Source organism: Brassica napus, chromosome C7 (assembly GCF_020379485.1).
Source record: "Brassica napus cultivar Da-Ae chromosome C7, Da-Ae, whole genome shotgun sequence".
NCBI lineage: Eukaryota > Viridiplantae > Streptophyta > Magnoliopsida > Brassicales > Brassicaceae > Brassica > Brassica napus.
This window is the reverse complement of record NC_063450.1, coordinates 9,556,355-9,567,254: the sequence shown is the minus strand read 5'-3', so window position 1 is coordinate 9,567,254 and position 10,900 is coordinate 9,556,355. Positions and strand designations below refer to the sequence as shown.

At 40.1% G+C, this 10,900-nt stretch overlaps 1 pseudogene; it reads right to left on the bottom strand.

The window, feature by feature from the left end:
• Nucleotides 1–351: 351 nt before the first annotated feature.
• LOC106407861 lies at nucleotides 352–5,058 on the bottom strand (annotated as a pseudogene).
• Nucleotides 5,059–10,900: the final 5,842 nt, after the last annotated feature.

Below are 10,900 nucleotides of genomic sequence, written 5' to 3'. Positions count from 1 at the left end.
TATCCGAATTTACCACGTCAAATCCAAAACTTTTCGAACATGCGCCTCGATCCACCACTTCTTGCACTGCCTTTACTAACAAACTCTTGTTGTATTTTCAACCCCAGACCGTCTTCCCATGCCTCCATAAACTGACCCGGTTTGCCAAGAGGAGGAGCCTCTCCATATCTATCACACATTTCTAAGTCTTTTCTACCATTACCCACATTCCCATCAGCATTTTCATCCTTCTTTCCACCTGCGTTTTCATCTTCCTTTCCACCAACACTTTCATCCTCCTTTCCACCAGCATTTTCATCCAAATTTACTTCTTCAGCAACTTCTTCCAACATCTCCTCTATCGCCACTATCCCCCCCCCCCTCGGATTGTTTTTGAACTAGAATGTTGCCACCATATAAACTTATGGCTTTATCTCTGAAATCATTGTAATTCGAATGCAACATTTCATAGTTCATACCTAAAGAACTTTGCTTGCCGGCTCTTGGAAGTTGCTCGGGGAGTTCTGATCTTCTGATGATTTCAACATACAATATGCACAATCGGTTCTCTTTATCAAAGGACGATAGATAACCACAAAGGTCTTCATCATCAGAAATGATAAATTGTTCCTCACACCCAACCAGCAGTGGAATGTAACTCAATTTCAACTTCACAGAACTTTCATCAAACGCAAGCTTCTTGCATATCCGTGCTTCTACCATTGAAAGAGTTATATCATCCACTTCATTCTTAAACACTAAACTATGCATCTGACCTTCGCATTTGAAATGTATGATGACGTTGTTGCTCATTGGATCCTGCCAAGACAACCATTGAATACCATTCATTATGCATAGAAAAATGCCAAAAAATTAATTCACAAGCGTAAACTTATTTAGTAATAACTAATTCAGTAATACCATTATTACTAGCTATACTACAGTTATCAGTAATACTAGCTTCACTAGTTGTCCTGTCTTACCGGTATTGATTCTCAAATCTACATTTAATGTACTACGATTCAAACAATGCAACTAATTTCCTACTCAATTGAAGTCATAATGGACCAACTGGACCTCCAACAACATCTAAATCCATTCCAATCACGTTTTCAAAATCGAGCTTTGTAACAGTTATACATACCTGTTTTCACCTTTCTACAGTGGACGGTAGATCAGCCTTGGACTGGGGATTCGATTGATGAAGAAACGGTGGAGGACGGAAGATCGACCCGGAGGAGCTTCGACTGGGAGAGGAGAGCCAAATCGAGGGAGAGGAACTGAGCTCAGTCGCGTCGTCGGGCTTTCTTTCAATTTTTCTCACCTCCAAACACAAAAGAGATGAGACCGCAACTGCTTAATTTATTTTCGGATTTTATTTAATTTATTTTCTTTTCCTTGAGGCCAATTTCGTAATTGCAGATGCTTCAATGAAATAGAAGGATATTGAGATTTGTAGAGGATATAATTTCTTTTGTAGAAGGGCGTATGAGGTGATGCCTCCTTCAACTCTCCCTTTCTGTGGCGGCTAAGATTGAGGAAGAACTTGGTTAGGTTTAGATAGGTTTAGCTATAGTAAATTGGTTTAATTAGGGCTAGTTAATAATTGTAATTTGTAATTGTAAACCAATTTATAATTATAAACTATGTAAACCAAATTTTAATTTTTATAAATACAAACCGATTTAAGTATAAATTAATTTCTACTGTATATTTTTATTTTTAAATAATTAACTAAAAATAAATAATTTAAAATTAAATAATTTTAATGTAAATAATAACAAGAAAAGGATGCTTCTTGTGTGCTGGAATGGCTCGTATTCCCCATGTCTCGTCTCCTTTACAAGGTGAGGCTCTTGGTTTCCTCTACGCTTTGCAACATGTGTGGATTAGAGGATGGAGATCAGTATGGTTTGAGGGTGATAGCATCCAATTATCTGGCATAGTCAATACAATACAACCACAACATGTTGAGTTAGGTAATCTCCTTCATGATATAAGGCATTGGAAACTGTTCTCTAGCAGCTATCAATCGTGAAAAGAATGCGGCAGCGGATGCTCTTTCTAAGCGTGTTCGTGAGACTGATGTTGATCATTTGTTTTTTTCGGTTCCACCAACTTGGTTAATACCTTATTTGTATTCACCTTATACAGTTTAAACTATAATATGATGTTGTTTCAACAAAAAAAAAAGCGCAATAGTATATCATAATATGATAGCTGTACAAAAAACTGCTATCTAATGTGTCTGATCTACTATGACGCGCGATGATACAACGCTTCAGAAACCGCTATCGTATCGATAGATAGCGTTTTCAGTCTGATAAAAAAGCCTTTTTTCTTGTAGTGACATCTGTCTCCATGTTCCTTCTCCTTAATTAGCCCTGTTGGCTTGCATTCCAAGCAAACTTATCCACCATTTTATCGTCTTGCTCCTCATCATCTCCTCCAACACCCCAACCTCTGCCTTCATCACCACATGTTCCTCCTCCTTGACATTCTCTTTCAGCCACTCCTTCATCCCCAAATTTCCAGGTTCGAGGCTCATCTCACCGTTCACCATTTCAATCTTGTACATCTCAAACTTCAGATTCTTTGTTGGGTAATTGTTAACAAACCATCCTGTTCCAATACTTCCTTTTCAACTGTCCACATCGCTAAATACTTTCCTTTAGTAGCTTCCAATGTTCAAGAAAACCAAAAATCAAAAAAGTAGACTGGGTAGCTCCCAATGTTCAAGAAAACCAAAAATCAAAAAACTAGACTGGGATTTCAAAAGTGTTACCGTTTAGGGATTATGCTCTCTCTCTTGAGCTCTTGAGCTCTCTTCAACTGCGAACTGCTTCTCTTCTCCGACCAATCAAAAGTTTTACCGTTTGATTCATCATCTCTTTCAGTATCATCCCTCCCAAGAGGGTCTTGCACCAGTGGATCTATACAGTGAAATCAAATGCCTTGAATGAGCTTCTCTTCCATATGTACGTTGATGCTTCTACTCTATTCGCCATCTCCACAACAGCAACAATGTGCCTGTTAATCAGTACTCTCACAAACCCTATGTAGGTACGAAAGTTACCATATTGTCTGACAACAACAAAGCCCTCGAAATAATTCTTTTGGTACTCGTAGTCCTCTGATAACTATAAGAGTAATAACAAACTGATATAAGAGTAATAACAAACTGATAATTATAAGAGTAATAACAGACATTTTGAAGATATAACATTTCAATCTTAAGACCTAGGAGATGCAATAATGATGTACCGGAGGTGATAAAAGAGTTGATCGGAGCCGCTGCCGAAGTGTAAGCCGAAGAAAGGTCAACTGTTGCGCTATTAATATTACTTGCGGTCACGGCGGTTGTAGTGGCGACTGAAGAGGCTGAGCCAAGAGGTTAAAATGGTAATGAGAGGATTCTGCGGCTATGGCGGCAGGGCCTGAGCTGTAGCGGTGATCATCTGATGGACCTTGGTCGTAGAGAATGCCTTTGAACACGTGACCTCCAGTGTTCACAGCTGTTTGTTATGCATACTCTTCGTCTTCATCGTCGATTGAGCTGACTCTCAAACACCGGAAAACCGTGGGTAAACTTACCTCCGGTGGTAAGTGACTACTCTCAAACCCTAAATTCAATAAAACTGAAAATGATTATAAAGCCAAACATAACACATATTTTAATATAAAGTTCATATAATCGAATAAAACCAAATCCTTGTAAATAAAGACTTCATTCTCACACTTAAGAATATTTGGCAAAACAAACAAAATCAGAACTTCTTATGAACCATCAAAAAGGGTTGATGTTTCACTAAAGACCGATAAATTATGTTAGTTAATTACAAACTCATAATACCTGAAGAGCTAGCATTGACTACACGGATACAAGCAAGAGCTGATCCACCACCACCGCCTTGAGCTCCATTTTCATCATCATCATCATCACCACCACCAGAGCTAGCCTCTCTGCTCCGCTTAGTTGGCAAACAAGCTAACTGGGCCTGTCTCTCACGGCGTTTAGCAGCAGGGACCCACGTACTCTTCACATGGGTTTGATAATCAAACCCTCGGCTCTTGCAACAAGTACGGCATCTCATATAAGGAAAATCTTTCTTGGCTTGATTCCCACAGTCTTGGCAATTCATGCTTCTTTGCCTGGTTACTGCCTGGTTACCGTAAACCTTCCCGTGGAGGATCTCACCGGCCCATGGTCGGAGACGACGTTGAAATACAAACTTCGATTACTACTCCTGTTATTTTTATGGGTGCTACCACTTGGAACCATACCAAAAGAGTAGAAATTTGTAGGAGGAGCCACGTGGTTTTGTTGTTCTTGTTGTTGCTAAAAATATTGGGGTGGCCAGAAGAAAGATCTATTGACTCTAACCAAGTAATCTTGTTAGGAATTGAATCCAACTTTGTGCTTTAGAATAACTTTATGAATCAAACGTATTCTTTATTCAATATCTCAAAGAAGTTTCACAATAACAATAATAGAGATCACAAGTGTGATAACCAAACTAAGAACTCTAAGAACTTATTTGCTATGCTCTTAATCTCTCTCTATGCCTTTGTTATTTGCTTTTTATCGGATGATTGTAACCTTCACCTATGTCCTCCTTTTATATTGGATCACGTATTCCTTGTCCTCTGTAACTTTGTATATTTTCCTATTGTCTTTGGGAAAATATTGACCGACATTCTTGACAAAAGGAAACTAACGTTCCTTTGGTTTTGTGCAGGTTCCTTGCTGAGCTGGGCTTGAAGTGTTAAAGTTGAGGCCCACTTTACAAACTCCACCTGGCCCAATTTTAACTCTTCGGTGTCTTTCTCGTTTTCATCGACGACGATCAAAGACCATTTATTTTCTTTCTCCCGACGAGTCTCGCGACGTTGATGGCGTCACACACCGGTGACTTCTCTCGTCATTTCTCCGACGAGTCCGTGTAGCTCGTACGCTGCTACAGCCTCACCACTCTCTCTCGCTTCGACTCCTTGCCGGTAGATCGAATTTCTCCAGATCTTCAGCTCGATTTTCAGCAAACTCCCACCATCTAAGCACCACCCGGTAAGAATCTTCATCCTGAAAAAAAGCTCGCGATTTCTTTTTCCTTGAAGATTTGAATCTCTAATTTCTTCTTGATGGTGATAGTTGATTAATCTTCCTTGGAGCACCTCTCCAATTAGATTTCTTTGAGTTTCCTGTATTAACCTCCTCTGTAATGTCACAGCTAGAACTTCAGTGATCAAACACATCACGTATCCTCCTTGGAACGTTACCGGCGACTCTCTCGAGCTTCCTCCGTTCTTATCAATAAACCCATCTCCCTTCAGTTTCTCTGTAAATTCTCTCACTTTACTTTAAGCTGTTTAAGACATGTTTATCTTGTCTAGTGATCTGTGTTCTCCTTTGCCAATGTAGATACTCGTCTCCCTTCAGCTGCCACTGCCGTTTAAGACGTTCTCTTAGGTATAACGTTCTGAAGCCTACTTTTCTTCATCGACTTCTATCATCCTTTACTAACTCTGTTTGATTTCCCTTAGCTTCTCCACCTTGAGCTAAGAACCTTGTGCCTCGCTTCCAAAACGCCCTTGCAGGTAACCTTTTTGCTTCTCCTAAGCCTTCCCATTATCGCTTAAGAAATAATCCGGAGTTACTGACTCATTATTTCTTCCTTTTGCGAGACATCTTCGATAATGGAGTTACCTGCGGCGTTCTCTTGTTTATTCGTTGATGTTGAGAAGATCAAAGCAGAGATCAAATTTAGGCCCGGGTAAGGCTTTAGTTAGGAAATCTGCTGGATTCTTGCTAGTATGGATTTTAGATAGGTGAACCTTGCCTTCTGCTACAACGTCTCTGATGAAATGGTATTTAGTGTCTATGTGTTTAGTTCTTTCGTGATGAACATGATTCTTTGCTAGGGCTATAGCACTTTGTGAATCGCAGTGAATCTTAACACTTTCTTGTTCAAAACCCAACTCTCCACATAATCTTCTTAACCATATAGCTTCTTTCGCGGCTGCAGTAAGAGCCATGTACTCTGCTTCAGTTGTCGAAAGAGCTACCACGTCTTGTAGACTCGATTTCCAGCTAACCGTGTTTCCCCAAACTTGAAACACGAAACCTGTAACTGATCTTCTTCGGTCAAGGTCAGTTGCATAATCCGAGTCGCAGAATCCTTGAATACTAAACTCCGAGTGCTTAGTAAACGTAAGACACCTTCTTGTAGCACCTTTAAGATATCGTAAAACCCACTTTGCTGCTAGCCAATGCTCTCTTCCCGGTTCTGACATGAAACGGCTGATGAGTCCAACGGCATAGCCTAAGTCAGGTCTTGAACCGACCATGGCGTACATTATACTTCCAACCGCGCTTGCATACGGTATATCTGCCATGAATTTTCCTTCTTCTTCCTTTTGATCTTTCGTAAGACTCTTCAGTTTAAATTGAGTTGAGGTAGGCGTATTCACTGCCTTAGCTTCAGTCATATTGAATGATTTCAGAACCTTCTCCAAGTAGTTCTGTTGAGACAGTTTTAAAATTCCCTTCTTTCTGTCTCTTATGATGTCCATTCCTAATATTCTTGAAGCTTTTCCCAAATCTTTCATCTCAAACTCTTTGTTTAAACTCTCTTTGACGCTGTTGATTTCTTGTTTATCTCCCGAAGCTATTAGCATGTCGTCGACGTATAGAAGTAGGTACACGGCCTGTTCTGTGTTGACGTTTCTCATGTAAACACATGGATCTTCCTTGCTTCTTACAAACCGCTGGCTCTTCATGAAACAATCAAACTTGAGATTCCATTGCCTTGGAGATTGTTTCAATCCATACAATGACTTCTTTAGTAGACAGACCTTATTTTCATCTCCTTTCTTTATGAATCCTTCTGGTTGATTCATTAAGATTCTTTCTTCCAAGTCTCCATGAAGAAAAGCTGTTTTAACGTCCATCTGCTCAAGCTCATAATCCCTGTTGACCACGAGAGATAACATTAATCTGATCGACACATGCTTCACCACAGGTGAGAACACTTCATTGTAGTCGATCCCCTCCTTTTGAGAAAATCCCTGTGCTACCAATCTGCCTTTATACCTCGGATCTTCCACTCCAGGTATTCCAGGCTTTAATTTGAAGATCCACTTGCTGCCTATGACTTTTGCATTCTCAGGTCTTTCAATTAGCGTCCAAGTCCCAGCTCTTTGAAGAGAGTCCATTTCATCCCCGACAGCATTCTTCCAAAACTTGCTTTTCTTGCTCATTATAGCTTCTTTAAATGACTTTGGCTCGTCGATTTCTGTCTCTTCAGATGCGGCTAAAGCATAAGCTACGAAATCAGTATCTTCATACCTTGAAGGAGGTCTGATTTGTCTTCGCACTCTATCTCGTGCGAGCATATATCCTTCGATTTCTTCTTCTTCTGCGTTTTCATCTACTTCTTCAGAACTTGTTTCTTCTGAATTTTCTGATTCTTCAGATTCGGAAACTCCACCTTGAACAGGTGACTTCTCTACATCTGCCGAACTAGGCCCTTTGATTAGAGGTTCTCTGAAAGTAACTCTTCTGATCCCTTTCTTACTTTCTTCCTGTTCCTCTTTGGTTTCCGAGTGTTTAGGCAAATCTTCTTCATTAAACACCACGTTCCTACTTGTAACGCATTTGCCTTCCTCGGGTAACCAAACACGGTATCCTTTAACTCCAAATGGATATCCCACAAAAATGCCTTTTAACGCTCTTGGACTTGTTTTCTCTTTGATCGTGTGGACATACGCTGAGCAGCCAAATCGCCTCAGATGGTTCAACTCGGGTTTCTTTCCTGTCCACATCTCTTCAGGAAGTCGGTAGTCTATGGCTGAGCTAGGAGATCGATTTATAATGTAGACAGCCGTTGAGGCAGCTTCTGCCCAGAAGTCTTGACCCAATCCTGCTTCTGCGAGCATACATCTTACCTTCTCCATGATCGTCCTATTCATTCTTTCTGACACACCGTTTTGTTGCGGTGTGTATGAACACGTTTTGTGCCTTTTGATACCTGAGTCTTTGCAAAGTTTGTCAAACTGTTTGTTGCAAAACTCTAATCCATTATCCGTTCTAAGACACTTTATTTTCTTCCCAATCTGATTCTCCACGGCTTCCTTCCATTCTTTGAACTTGCTAAACGCCTCATCTTTGGATTTTAGGAAGTAAATCCAAACCTTATGAGAATAATCATCTATGAAGCTTATAAAATACTTGCACCCTCCTAGGCTATCCGGAGTAGATGGTGCGCCCCATAAATCAGAGTGTATGTATTCCAAGACCTCTTTCGAAGTGTGCTTGGCCGCAGGGAAGCTTTGCTTGTGAGACTTTCCCAGAACGCAAGTCTCACAGAACTCCAATTTATCGACTTCTTTGTTAGACAAGTATCCTTCCTTTACAAGCACATTTAAGTTCTTTAAACTCATGTGCCCTAGCCGGGAGTGCCAAATCTTCGTCATGTCCACGTCTGCTCGTGTCACATTCGCCTCCCCTTTCATAACTGTTCCTTGTAAGTAATACAAACCTTCATGGTACTTGCCTGATAAAATCTCTTTCCCATCTTTGAAGAAGCGTATTAAGAAGTTTTCTCCTTCGTATTTGCAACCAGCTCGTTCTAGCATCCCGTAGGATATTAGATTCCTGCTCATATTAGGCATATATCTTACATCTGTAAGAATAACCACAGATCCGTCGGGTCTCACGATCCTAATTTTGCCAATCCCTTTGACGTCGCAGTGAGTGTTGTTTGCCATCAACACTTTTCCTCCTTCAAATTCCACTAGGTCAAACAAAACATCTTTGTTGGGTGTGATATGGAAAGAACAACCAGAATCCATGACCCACTCTGAACCTGCGTCGTGTGTACTAACTGTTAGTACAAGTGGCTGCTTTGGTCCTTCAGCTACATTAGCAGCTCTATGCGTTTTCTTCTCCGGACATTCCCGCTTCCAATGTCCTTCATTCCCGCATATCCAGCATCCTTTGTTGTTCTTATCGTATCTTGGCTTTGATTTAGATCGTCCGTGTCTGCTCTTCGATCTGCCTTTACCGTTTCGGTTACCTCCCTTGTTAGATGATCTTCCCCTATCTTCCACGTATAGCCCTTCATCTTGTGATTTTGAAAGCTTTCCACTTTCAAGTAACTCTCGTTCCTTTGACCTTGCGGCACCTGTTACTTCATTTATCTTGAGAATGTCTCTGCCGTATTTGAGAGTTTCCTTAAGATGATCATACATACGAGGCATTGAGTTTAGTAACAGGATAGCTTGAACTTCTTCTGAGACATCCACGTTCAAGTTACTTAGGTCTGCTACTAACTTTAGAAAATCATCAACGTTTGCATCTATGCCCTTGGAATCGTTCATCTTGAACGTGTAGAACTTATGTTGTAAGTAGATACGATTCGGCAAAGATGTTTCTGTGTACAGCGTGTTTAATGCGGTCCACATTGCAGCAGCAGTTTCACAGTGACTGATCTTCCGTAGAACTTGGTTACCTACGTTGACTACGATGAGGTCTTTTGCTTTCTCCGACTTTTCAAGTTTAGCGGGATCAATTTTTGAGCTTGATTCCGTAGTTCCATCTCCTGTGACTTTTGTATCTCCTTCTGCTTCCTCTTTTGGCGGATCCAACAGAAGGGTCTCATCAGTTAGAATGTCCTTTAGCCCTAGGACTCCAAAGTGAGCCATCATACGAACTTTCCACAGCGAGAAATCTCCGGTTCCGTCGAACCTATCAATTTCGATCCTGTTTTTCCCCATCCCTTAATCACCTGCAATCTAACCTGGATTGCTCTGATACCACTTGTTAGGAATTGAATCCAACTTTGTGCTTTAGAATAACTTTATGAATCAAACGTATTCTTTATTCAATATCTCAAAGAAGTTTCACAATAACAATAATAGAGATCACAAGTGTGATAACCAAACTAAGAACTCTAAGAACTTATTTGCTATGCTCTTAATCTCTCTCTATGCCTTTGTTATTTGCTTTTTATCGGATGATTGTAACCTTCACCTATGGCCTCCTTTTATATTGGATCACGTATTCCTTGTCCTCTGTAACTTTGTATATTTTCCTATTGTCTTTGGGAAAATATTGACCGACATTCTTGACAAAAGGAAACTAACGTTCCTTTGGTTTTGTGCAGGTTCCTTGCTGAGCTGGGCTTGAAGTGTTAAAGTTGAGGCCCACTTTACAAATCTGCTGAGAAGTTATCAGACGTGATGTTTCTATAAGAAAATCTCCAAGGCATAGCCTCCCGTTCTGTTGACAGAACAATGTGATTCAGAGGCAATTTCAGAAAAATGGCTATGAGATTTAAAAACTTTTATCATGCCTCTGGAAGAGCTTCAAGGTATGCTTGTGGGACTTCCATTTCAGCTAAAGCAATGCTGTTGATTGACATACACGCTTTCAAGATTTGGTTAGTGAAAGTGGTCTAGCTTCTTCCTGGACTGCTCAGAGACTCCATCATATGGCACACGTGGCAGAGGAAGCCACCATTTATTTATAGCTAAAGCTAATTACCGTAGAGATTGGTAATAGCGTTAGAGATGGCAGGACAAACTCCTTCACCAGAACCTGACATGTCTTCACCAAGCAGTAGTTTCGCCGTCATCTCTTTCAACTACTCAACTTCTGCACACAGACACAACAAAAATGTCAAAACTTTTTTTAATGTAACAGAGAGAGATATATTTTTAACAAACCTGAAGATCTATTAAATCATATAAATATAATTAATATATTCCCTAGCTGGTTTTTTATTTATGCTGAAGTTTATCTTTATTTTTCTTAATATTTATAAACACCTTGATCTTATTATTTATTTTAAACTTAAAACGCATTTACGATTACGGTATACATTAAATAATATAATAAGAACAACATAAATTTTGTATCATT